Source organism: Cimex lectularius, unplaced genomic scaffold (genome assembly GCF_000648675.2).
Source record: "Cimex lectularius strain Harlan isolate CLEC.00 unplaced genomic scaffold, Clec_2.1 scaffold279, whole genome shotgun sequence".
Taxonomy (NCBI): Eukaryota; Metazoa; Arthropoda; class Insecta; order Hemiptera; family Cimicidae; genus Cimex; species Cimex lectularius.
The window spans coordinates 436,111-449,512 of record NW_019392827.1 but is presented as its reverse complement, the minus strand read 5'-3'; the positions used below and the strand labels follow the sequence as shown (position 1 = coordinate 449,512).

Below are 13,402 nucleotides of genomic sequence, written 5' to 3'. Positions count from 1 at the left end.
AAATCAACGTAATGAATATTTGTCAATTAATTAAGGTTTTTTAGTTGAGATAAAAACGTCAGTGTCACGAGCGGGATTCGAACCCACGACCTTCGGCTTGATACGCCGCTACTCTACCACTTGAGATATCGTGACTTCAATCCACTCAGACACTAACTTCTCATCTCAACCCCACCTTTTTGAATTTTCCCTCTCAATTAAAAACCCTAATTAATTGTAAGATATTAATTGGTCAAGCGGACCACGAAACTAGTAAATTTAATAAGTTTAAAATGAAGTATACTTCACTGAAGCTCTCCGTGGCCATTTCATTTGTCGCCGAGAATCAAATAGATTACACGACATTTGCAAAACGGCAAAAAGGAGGGAAAATTCAAAAGGTGGGTTAAGATGGGAAGTTGGTGTCCGAGTGGATCGAAGTCACAATAGCTCAAGTGGTAGAGCAGCGGCGTATCTAGCCGAAGGTCGTGGGTTCGAATCCCGCTCATGACATTGACTTTTTTATCTCAACTAAAAACCTTAATTAATTGAAAGATATTAATTGGTCAAGCGGACCACGAAAACTAGTGAATTTAATAAGTAATGAATATTACCAAAAATCTTTTGCCATAATATACTATATATTCACTTATACGCGATGGGACATTTACCTGTCCTCGAAATCCGAAGTCCATATCATCATTCACAATTTAAACTAAAATGAAAACCTTGTTTCAACGTTTTTCAGATATTAGTCTTCGTTATACGGATCGATGTTGCTAGATACGACCGCTAATGAAGACGTAAAGCCCCTTGAGACCGACTAAAATCCTCCTGCAAAAAGGACCCAGCTCTTTTTTTCCCTTTATTTTAACTCTCCATCAATTAATCTAATTGAATCATTAACGGCCATTCCAAGTATACATATTTCTTTTATTTAAAAAAAGAATCAAAAAAAGAAAATCTTAAGTTTATGAACTATAGACAAACTCTACTACTCCAATCGGACGAAAAAGTTCGGTTTATTTACGAGATATTTATTTTATGCAAAGACTCCACGAAGAAAAATTGATGTTCAACATAGCTGAAAAAACATATCTAATGTACTCTGCTGAATATTTAAATTCATGGATTGACCCAGCAATTCGTCTCTGTTCAGTGGGCATGTGAAACTCTTATCTTTGAGCTTTCCAAGTTGACGGATAAAAAAGTTGGTAAATATTTCTTCTCAATAAATTTACGATGGTGTACTCTTACGTATACTTATCTCGTAAATAATACATATAAATTTACGGTTATCAATTAATAATTAATATAATAATTAAATTATTACAAAACAAGGTTAGTAAGCATCAAAACCAATAGTTGTCTGCGAGATTGCAAAACGTACAGGCAAAATATATTTATCATAGAAAAATTTATTTTATTAAATAAAAAACTTAATTTAGTAGAAATGATAAATGATGGAGTAAGTGTGGTGTTTAATCTTTTTTAAAAAGATAGTTCCTACTCACAGTAAGTTGTTTTGCAACGATCCCGATTTCGAGCCTTTTTAGCTCATCATCAGGTTGAAGGACTTCTACAACCACGTCTCTCGACATGAATTGCCAAAGTGAACCCGCTGATACCTCCGCTAACGCGACGTTCCAATTAGCAGCTGATTTTTTTAATGGCGCTCAATTTTGAACGTGCGAAACGCGGAAATTATAACACAAATAAATATTATACTAGTAAATACTTAATATTATTAAATTACTATAAAAATAATAACAATTAAAATAATTAGTTTAATTATTTGGATGTTTGATATTATTTATGTACATATTTAAAATGGGAGGTAGATCAAAATCTGTTATATTATTAATGCATTTATCACCATGTTCAATTTTACATTTTCAAATTTCTCAAACCAATCTAATTCTTTCCCTTTGTTGAAACTATGTAACTAAATTTAGTTTCTGAATAAATATGTTTTAGAAGATTCAATTCTACGTTTCTTCCTGGACAGTTTAGGCTTCTAAAATTTTTAAATCTAAACTGATTTTATTCGTATTTTTTTATAAAAAGTATTTCGAAGGAAGGATGCAGAAGAAGAAGTAAGTTTTGTAACTTATGCCAAGCTTTCAACCTTTATTGAGGTCTTCATCAGGGCTCCACAAGTAATTACAACGTTTATAATTAATGAACAATAAGTAACATAAAAATTCTCAGATAACAATGGATAACTTAATCGTCACAAAGTTAAAAGTAAAATATTATAATGATAGAGGTTAAAAACAACTGTATATATACGTAACCCGATGAGAGGTGACCTATTATATAAAACGTATTTATTTTGTGATCTTTTTTTTCTATAAAATCAACTATTTATAAACATCTATACTGTTTCCCCTTTTAAGAGAAAATTCCCACTTTTCATGATAGTTTTGTAAAGTGGAATTCAACTTTGATTTGATGTTATTTAACGGAGTTTGAACTTCGCATCAGAACCAATCGAATTGGAAAAGGATCAAAGACATGTGAAAGGTACGTGCCCGTAAAACGTATAAATTCCGCAAGCTTTTGTCCGTCGATTTGTCCGTTGCATGTTCTACCTATACCCACAAAAATGCCTCGTTTAGAATGTTTTAATTTAATTTTCCCAGGCTTTTCTAGCTTGTTTAAATAGAGATCAATCTTTTAAATTTATAAACGAATTTATGAACACTCTGGTTCACGGTCTTGGAGAAAAAAAGCAAATTTAGTTGCTACTGCCAAACTTTCGACCTATTTTAAAATTCACTAATTTCGTGGTCCGCTTGACCAAATAAATCATTACAATAAATTAAGGTTTTTAGTTGAGATGAAAAAAAGTTAATGGCACGAGAGGGATTCGAACCCACGACCTTCGGCTAGATACGCCGCTGCCTACCACTTGAACTATCGTGACCTCGATCCACTCGGACACTAACTTCCCATCTCAATCCCACCTTTTGAATTTTCCCTCCTTTTTGCCATTTTTCGAGGTCACGATAGCTCAAGTGGTAGAGCAGCGGCGTATGTAGCCGAAGGTCGTGGGTTCGAATCCCTCTCGTGCCATTAACTTTTTTTCATCTCAACTAAAAACCTTAATTTATTGTAACTATTTTAAAATGATCATCAGGGTAAAGCAATCTTAAATATGCTTACAGATTGAAATACTTAAGTTTTACAGGCGATCTCAAATTTCCTTGAAGACGATTCAGCCCCATTATGCCAATATGCCAATAATATTACAATCCTAGGCAATGTTGAGACTGAATCGGTCTTTAAGAAATTCAAGATCTTCTGTAGAAACTTAAATATGTCAATCTGTAGACATATTTAAGGTTGTTTTGCCTTGAAACTAGGTTGCAAATAGGTCGAAAACTTGGCAGTAGCAACTAAATTTGCTTTCTTCTTCAAGATCATACCTTGATCCAGAGAGTTCACAAGTGAAAAAGTGGTCGATACTTCTAACACTGAAAAAAGACTTTATGCCAATTAAGGAGGTTAAATTATTAAAAACAACTTATGAATTTTTTATTTTTTATACATATTTTTAAATGATGATTTTGTACCGATCTCTGATCTACAGATGACCATGACCTGCTTTTTTTAAAGTTCTTCTTTCAATAAACTAATAAAATGTGTATTACATACACATTGTATTTATTTGTCGATTTTTGACAGAAGCACATCATCATCATAAAAATGCATCCTCCGAAATGAAATCATCAAGCCAAAACAGTGACATGGTTAAAATTCAAATTTTGTCTAAAGCACCCCTCCGTTGTAGTTTTGAAGCTGTGGTATGGCATTAGGATTGAGTGCACACAAACTCCGACCTGAAATTTCCGTGCACTGAATGGCAGGAGATAAGCAGCACGCTCCGGAGTTGTTTAAGTCGCACTGAAAAATTCAATTATTATAATTAGTATATTTTATTATTATTGCCAACATATATTATATTTATATTAACATTTTATATTTATATTTCTATATAAACTAATCCGGGTTCTCTATCATCTAGGTTCTTTACGAGAGGAACTCTTCAGTTTAGGTCGAGGAAGTTGCCACTATTTGAATATTTTCAAAGAAGCGAGATTGACACATGGGGATATGCCACCGTAGTTTATGGAGAAAACGATGAACTTATTCATTCTATGAAATTGGCGGATTGATGTTCTAATCACAAGGCCGAAATGCTATCCGTTTTGAAAACATTGGAATGGATTGGACAGCTCAACTTAGAAGAAAGTAAACAATCAGTTGTGATTTGCGCAGATAGCCAAATTTCAACGTTGATACCGCACAGGAAAACTAACTACTTAAGGCAACTTGTACATGAAGAATGGATCGTCTGATAATGCGATGGATAAAATCACTCGTCGGAACAAAGGAAACGACGAAGCGGGTCGGTTGGTAAAAGAAGTTGCCTCAAGCGATCAGATGGCTATATTCAAGTCCCAAAAAGTTATGTAATAAAAGCAGTGAGAAATAAAAGCCGTGCAAGTTTGGCTTGAATGAGAAAATAGAACAACAGGGCAGCAATGAAAGCATTTTTTTCCAAAGATCGAATTTCGCTTAACTATCGATCAAGCAACGATCGAGCAAAGCTACGCTGTCACGGTTTCTGAGCGGGCATGGTAGGATAAAATTCTATCTTTGTGTGTGACTGCCACCTTAACATTTCATCAAATGTTAAAAGGCGCCAGCCATCTTATTTTTGAAATATGCCTTGTTTTGGATTAGTGTAATCTCTAATCCAACTCCCACGCTCCTTACAGACCCAGTCCTGCTCTACTCCTATGATAGAACATTTCCTCGTGCCTCTCTTGTCTCACGTATTTTTTTCACCTTTATTAATTAAAAAAAGATCCAAAATCACGCGAATCTCCGAAAACCCTCGGTGCTTCTACATCGATCTCTTCCACCTGAAATCATCTGATATTCTGCGGCGAGGTCAGGTGAAATCGGGCCCGAGCTCCCTCCGCTTCGTACAGCCGTCATTTGAAGGAAGATGGTAAGTCCGTTATGAATCTCTCCCAATTTTTTTTTTCTTTCCTTCCAAGGCATTGGCCGTAACAGTAAGGTCGAGGAACCAAAAGAAATATTATTAAGTGTAAAATTATATTTGAACGGTTAATATCATGTCATGCTGCTGCCCATTTTTCTGTTCAGAGAGCATGCAAATACTTGTTATGGCATACCCTCATTTGAGTCAATTCCTCCCGGTTCGCGTTTCATTTTCTTTTCCAATAATCCATCACTAACTGAATAGAGTAAATAAATTGATAAATTTCTCGATTCAAGAATGCTAAAAATTTATTATAAAGTATCAATTGTCTTTACAAAAGTTCAAAATTTACATGAAATGCTTGATAGTCTGTTATTTTATATATTAAAACCCCTTTTAGCTTATCCAACTTGACCGGAATAATTTATCAAATGGTATACTGAAAAGTATAATCCGATGAGGTATTAGTTTGGACTGCTACCAAGAAACATTAAGCCGTCGGTGATGATAAAAGCGTATTATTTTAGGGCAAAACGGGATTCCGTAAAATTTAATTGATTAACTTTACCTAATTTTTAAGGGCGGTAAATACGCCATTGCCAAATTTAGTGTAATGACATGTCGGCTTTTGTGAGAACCCATTCGTATATAGCACCGTCAAACTAAAATTAGTTTCATGTATGTATGTGTATAGGGTGTTAAAGGGTTAAATGCCAATTCTGCCATGGTGGATTCACTAAATAAAACGTAGTTCAGTGTCACCAGAACGAGGTTTCTATCATGACTCTTTCCTGAGATATTAAAATTTTTGTGATTTTAGTCTAAAATTAGATTTTTGTACATAAAATCTCATTTCTCAACTTAAGAGTCATTAAAATACAAATCTGACCTTTATTTCGCAAACTACATTAAATTTTCTACAAGATAACATTTTCTTTTAAAAAAATTTGCGCACACGAACACAGTAGCCGGTCGAAGAATAACAAATGGCAAAACCAGTGTTTTTTTGGAAAAACTCAATTGTGGCTCGTGCAATGATTTTTCCATCAAAATTTTCGGGGATTTCACCAAAATTGCCTTACTTCATATATATTCCAAGGACATACGTTTACATTTTTTAGAACTTTTCTTAGTGAAATATTTTTTGCAAGGTTGAAAATGTGATATCGAACTCAAGGAGAGCAGCAACCCAAGAATATCGTACAAGACATATTTTTAATGAAAACGTTTATTAGTTGGTAACAAAAATAGACACATTCTTCTCATGGTATGGCCCACGAGGAGCCCTGATTTGAGCCCATTAGATTTTTACATATGGGAACTCTTAAAGTGCAGTGTACAGAACTCCCATCGAAACGATGGATAGGGATAGGGATAAGATAGGCGGCCACAAGGCCTACAACTCGACCTAAATAGACCTATTGTGCTCCTCTGTTAATTACAACTCACTGGCCAGCTTCAGGCTATTAACCAGCCTCCACAGCTTTGCCAGCGGTTCCATGGTGCAAGATCTTGCTTATGGTTTTTCTTGTCCTACTTGCAAGAACCTGCACCTACATAGACCTTCTCAGAAACATAAAATGTATTCTGCGGTCACCTCCTCTTCCTGGCAGTATCTGCACAGTGTTTCTTCTGTCTGTACTCCTATCCGGTGCATGTGCCTTCTTAAGTGGCAGTGCCCCGTCAGGAGTTCAACCAGAATCTTGGTTCGGTTGCGGTAGCTTTCCAGTAGTTTTTTTGTAAGTTTTGCGGATGGTCCTTCTATGAATCTCTTCCCGTGCCTTACACCTGTGGTATTGTTCCACCAGGTTTTGAACTCATTAAGGATCTATTTTAAGATGTATCCTCTTTTGGGGCAGGCTGTTAGGCTGCAGTAGGGTTCTGGGCCCATAGAGTTCATGTTGGCTCCCTTTTTGGCCAGCATGTCAACCTTTTCGTTACCTCTATGCCCCCAATGTCCAGGGACCCGGGCCAGGGTCAAGTCATTACTGCCGTCATGGCCTCCATGCAATTCCAAACACTCTTCGTCTTCGCCTCTCATGAGACTAAGGCCCTGAGAGCTGCCTGGCTGTCAGAGAAAATCTTCCAGGAATGTATTCCTAGCCTTTTTATTTCTCTGGCACATTGTTCAATCGCTATGATTTCAGACTGGAAAATTGTAACATACTTGCCTAGGTTTACCGTCAGTTCGGTCTTGGGGTTCATCCCAATGACCCAAGCTCCCGTACCCTTGTCGATTTTGGACCCGTCAGTATACCAGTAGGAATTTGCCTTTAGTGGTGTTCCCTTGGCCCATTCTTCCCGTTCTGGTTCGAAACGATGGAACAGTTCATAGAGAAAATTGAAATCACGTGCAATGACAAAGGGTAAAGATGGGAAGAAGTCCTCCATGCAGTCACGTCGGTTGCTCTACATTCCCGCTTGTGTATCCAATAGAACGAAATCATTTCGAACAATACATCAATTAATTTGCGAAAAAATCAATTTAAATTTAATGAAGTTTCATTTTGATTGTAATTGTTCTTTAATTATGAGAAGGATTGATCTGATTTTTGTTACCAACAAATAAATGTTTTCATTAAAAATATGGCATGTACTATGTTCTTGGTTTGCTGCTCTCCTTGGTTTCGATATCACGTTTTTCAACTTTGCAAAGATTTTCACTATGAAAAGTTCTAAAAAATGTAAAAGTGAGTATTCCTTGGACTATTTATAAAATAACGCAACCTTGGTGGAATCCTCGAAAATTTTGATGGGAAAGACATTGCCGGGGCCACAGTTGAAAATTAAAAAAAAATAACCAGGTGGTTTTGCCATTTTTTATTCTTTGAGCCGCCACTGTGTATTCGTAAGCGCGAATTTTTCAACGGCAATGTTTTTCTCTTGTGGAAAATTTAATTTAGTTTGGGAAATAAAGGACAAATTTGTATTTTTATGACGCTTAAGTTGAGAAAATACGATTTTATGTAAACAAAACTGATTTTTTAAAATCACAATTTAAATAAATAATCTCAGGAAAGAGTCAAGATAGAAACCTCGTTCTGGTGGCACTGAACTACGTTTTATTTTTATTGAATCCACCATGGCAGTATTAACATTTAACGATGTAACACCTGTATATGGATGGGTGTATATATTGCGATTATGATTTTTAACATTTTTTAAAGAAATTGACTTTCCACTTTTGGCTCCGGTTGAAAAAATTAATAATAAAAGCAGGAAACCAAAAACGATGTCAATATCTTTAGATCAGTTCCTTTAAGGTATAATACTCTCCACTTGAATTGGTTTATCCCGTTAATGTGATTGCTTTTCATTTGAAACTCTAGTACATTTCGTGCTGCCATCGCTTGTCGTTTGGATTAGCTGAGAGAAACATAAAACGGAGCCTCAATTATCTTCAGATGTAGTTGAAAAATAAAGATAAGCGATAGGGTTACACGAATTTTCGACAGCCTACTTTAATGCTTTAAACAGCGGAGAAATCCGGTTACGCTCAATCCCTCCAAAACGAAGGTAATGTTTTAGTAAACGTTTGAATGAAAACTAATGAATGAATTCCCCTAAAAATTTTAATTTCTGTTACATTTTCATATTCGTGGATATTTATGCTACTTCAAACAGGCCACACATCGTCAATTAAATTCTAGTACCGATATATAAATTTTATTGGGTTTATAAATGTTAATCAAAAATGAGCCATTATGGTACATTTAAATGAGATTTATACCCCCTGGCTCAAAATTGACTGACCTTTGTAGTCGTTCTTTTAATAAAAAGCCTACTAATATCTTTAAATACGATCCAGGTGAATGAATAAATAACAAGAAACCTTTACAATAAAATTCAAATTAAAGGCTGCATACATGTAAATAAAGATCCTGAAAAATAAAAGCCACGTGGGAGTGGACTTGCTGAAAATAACCCCGGATTAAGGTTTGGAAGTTTATGAAGACAAGAGCAGCAAAAAACAAGAAAAATATTGAGAATTGGTATTTCCCGGATGAATATTTATTATTTAAGGCGATATTCTTTATAATATGTGACTTTTAAGTTTCTCACCTTTGAATATAAACCTTGATGAAAGTAAAAGCATCATGTATCATTCATCTTCGAAGCAAACCCTCCCTCATACAATATTACTCAATAATAATCCCATCCCAAATATAAGGTTCAATCTACACTCAAGACTAACCTGGAACCAACAAAACTAAAACGACACGAATTACGTTCCGGACTACTCTACAGACTACTGTCCTGCAAATCTTAGATTTCAACGAAAAACAAACTGACAATCTACAAGGCAATATCAAAACCAACCTAGATGTACGGATTAGATCTGTTGAGCACCACTAAAGCCATCAAACATCCACAGAATACAGTCCTTCCAGTCCAAAGTACTCAGAATCATAGTCAATCCTTCTTACTAAGTCTCCAACAATAACCTTCACAATGACCTCAAAATCCCTTTCGTGCAAAAAATAATACCCAAAAGATATTTCACATTCTGCAATAAACTCTCTTCTCACCTTAATCGAGTTGCCCAATCCGTATCCAATTGAAACCACCCATATAATTCCACCAGACAACTGAAGAGGAGATAGCCTCACGACCTCGCATATACTTGCGGAAAAGCAATGGTTCTCAACCCCCCCCCTACATGATCTACATTTGTAAAATATCTCATTACATAATGTGTGTAAGTTTACAAATTGTAATAAATATATATTTAAAACATTTACGAATAATATCACCATACATCAAGATTTTACCCGCACTGCTATACCTTCTTATGCCTCCAAACTCTAATAAACATCGCAGATATCCCAATCTTACCCTCCATCATCCTTCCTTAAGAGTAAATAATAAAAATAATGTCATAAACTCATTTAAGTCAAGAGATATATCTTAGAGGATGAATTATTAGTTTCATTTGCCAAGGATCGGCCTCTGGGAGCGTGAGTACCTCGGGGCAGCTTACTTGGAGCGATCCTTTACCTCCTCTACATCGCAGATATCCCAACTTTATCCTCCACCATCCTTGCATCTTTTGCTGACGACACAGCTGTTTTATCCTCGGAGGGCTCTACGCACATGTCCTGCAAATAGCAGAATGGTGCAAACATTGGGTATAAAGCGCAATGAAGGGGGCGTCGGTGGCCGCCACGGTTTAGGCGTTGACACGGCGCTCATCATTATAAAGTAAAGGTCCCGGGTTCGAATCCAGCGGCCCTGCATTCAAACCCGACGTACTTACAAATGGGCTTTTATCCATAAACACCGGCACCCTGAGGGTTTATATGACCCCTGCTGTTGCGAACCCTCGTAAAAAAATAAAAAAATAAAGGCGCAATGAAAGCAAAAACACCCATGTTTCATTCACCCTTCGAATCAAAACCCCCGCATACAATTTTCCTTAATAATACTCCCATTCCAAAAGCAGACTGTCCGCTAACTTGGGTCTTATCTAGACTCAAGACTATGCTGAAAACAATACTACTAAAACGACAGATTTCAACGAAAAACAAATTGACAATCTACAAGACAATACTAAAACGAATCAGGACGGACCAATACGGATAGAACAGTGGGGCAGCGCTAAACGTTCCAACATCCGAAGAATACAGTCCTTCCAGCCCAATTCCAATGCTCCTTAGTACGTCTCCAACAACGAACTCAAAATCCCCCTCGTGCAGAAAGTAATACTCAAAACGTATTTCACATTCCGCAATAAACTCTCCTCTCAACACGATCAAGTTGCCCAATCCTTATAATCCCACTAGCCGACTGAAGAGGAGATCATAACCTACGAAACGAGGATTCGCCCTCGCATATAGTTAGGGAAAAAACAATAGTTGTTTACTCCCCCCCCATGATCTGTATTTGTAAAACATCTCATTACACAATGTGTGTAAGGTTACAAATTGTAATAATTATATTTTTAAAACATTTACGGATAACATCAGCATGCATCAAGATTTTAACTGATACCTTCTCGTGCCTCCAAACTCTATTAAACAACGTTCGGATATTTAGCGAAGAACAACTAGCTTAGTCGAGGCCAGATATTTAAAAAAAATTACATCATGTATTTATATCTACAATTGTATTATATTACAAGCAACGAGCAGATTTAATTTAATGTTAACATTTGACAATAATTGGCATTATAGAGAAAGTTACACATTGGTAGCTGCTTTGGATCAATCATCTTATCCATATTCTTTTCATCTGTCAAGGGGGGGGCATGATGTATTTGTGTGTTAGTGTGATCTTGTGATTTACTGTGAAAACTTTTTAATAAGGTTTCGACTGATGAAAAACCAGTTGACGTGTGAAGATTTCTACGCAGAGTCCTATTGGTTAAAAAAGGAGCAGATACAATTTTACACAATACAAATCTTTTACTGAAAATTTTGTAATCTTGAATGTTGGAATATTTAGCCGAACCGTAAACTTGGCACACGTACATATAGGTTTGGGTTAAGAATGTTATGTCGAAAGTTTCGATTTTAAAGGTAATTTTGATCGTCGGTTCAGTAGGTAATCAAGCATTTTAAGTGTATGTTTGTTTAATCGTGTGGGTGTTTGGATTCCAATATAGTCCCCTAATTAGTAAGTCCTAAATAGTTAGCTTTGTCTTATGTTTTGTTAACTTACGAGCTCTCGGAAATCAGCCCGATACAAGCCGGCATCGCACAAGGGTGTATTCTTGGTCCCATCCTTTATATCATCCAAAATGCTGACCTACCTGCAAACCTCAATACCATCATCACAACCTATGAAGACGATACCGCAATTGCGTCCTTTGACGCGAATCCTTCCTAGCTACCGCCAATACCCAAGAACAATTCGAGCCTATCGAAAACTGGTGCAAAAAGTGGAGGATAAGACTGAATGAAGGAAAATGTACTCAGTGTACATTGAAAAATAGTCTCCACTGCACTTCAACAACAATACCGACTTCCACTCAAGTCATATACCTTGGACTATATCTCGACAGCATACTGACGTGGAATCCTCACATAAGACTTAAAAGACAAAAACTTAACCGAAGACTTGGACAACTAGGAAGTCTCCAGGACCAAAATCCATCTTGACCGCCAATAGTCAACTAAGTTACACAAGACTCTATCACATTGGATATATGGAGTGGAACTGTGGCGTACTGCCAAGCCATCCAATATCCAGCGCATTCAGTCATTCTAATCGAAAGTCCTTACGCAAATCGTCAAAGGTCCTAATTACGTCACTAACCTCACTAATCCACAAATACCTCAACATTCCTTTACGAAAATTTTCACACCAACCTCCATACTAACTCTACTTCTCGAGCCCTTTCTACACATTCTCATCCCGAGAACCCACCAGGTCGCCTTAATCGATGACTGCCTCGAGACCTTCTTGCCCCTTAAATCCATCACCCTGAGTGCCAGCGTTGGCTAGTTTCTCATGGCATGTGTTCTCCGGGCGCAGCGCTGGCATTAGTGTTAGTGCTGTCACCTTGTGATAAGAAAAACGTACAGCGATCACATTTGTAATATATAAAAATCTGTATAGGCTCCTAATAAATATATGTATAAAAGTTTTTTTGTTTTTTTTTTGTGAAATATCGATTTTCCGTATATATTCTATGATTGAGTAAAGTACAAAAATATATCATTTGTACTCATTCTACTAAACAATGATTTAATATTGCTGACTAGGGATGAGATGATGACAGGGTGTTTTTAAAATACCGTTTGATGTTTTCAAAAGGAAACATGAGGCCTAAAAATTTAAAATGTCAAGCCCAATTAATTTGTTTTAATAAATAAACGGAATAAAAAAATAATACAATTACAAATGTATATGCATTTTTTGGCAATTCGCGTGGATGGATTTTCAATTTTAGTATGTACATTATTCAATCGCAAATGTTAAATCATCGGTTGTTCATGGCGTATAAAATATGCATTGCATTGAAAAAGACTGTACTAACATCTTGTGATGGTAGAATGCAGTTGGTCGGGAGTTGTGCATTGGATGCGGCCAGCAGTATTAAAAATGCCAGCAGAGCCGATCGGAAATGCATGACTGAAAAGTCCAAACAAAAAAAATTCTTTATAAATGTGCCAGTTTTTGTTATCCGGAATGGAAGGTCGATCCGTTAAAAGATACCGTGTAAAAAGATAACCAAAAAACCCTCGTTGCTCCACAAACCGACTTCGGATTTATGTATGCGAGGTCTTCGCTATATCAAGCCTTCCTTGGGAAACACTTAGTCTAGATAACGGCGCTATATATCTACGAAGGCACAAATCAATTCTGATCAGGAATATCATTTCTTCAAATGTCTCACGTCGGTCATAATTCAAACATGCCACACGTACGAATGGCTATATGTTGATTTTAATCAATACCGCC

General features: G+C 36.3%; 1 long non-coding RNA gene across 1 annotated transcript; it reads right to left on the bottom strand.

Moving 5' to 3' along the window:
- Positions 1-3,494: 3,494 nt before the first annotated feature.
- Positions 3,495-13,086, bottom strand: LOC106664811. The gene is made up of 2 exons (XR_001340236.2): positions 12,978-13,086; positions 3,495-3,888 (listed from the first exon to the last, which is right to left on the bottom strand). It is a non-coding gene; the product is annotated as an uncharacterized LOC106664811 (long non-coding RNA).
- Between the last annotated feature and the right edge of the window lie 316 nt (positions 13,087-13,402).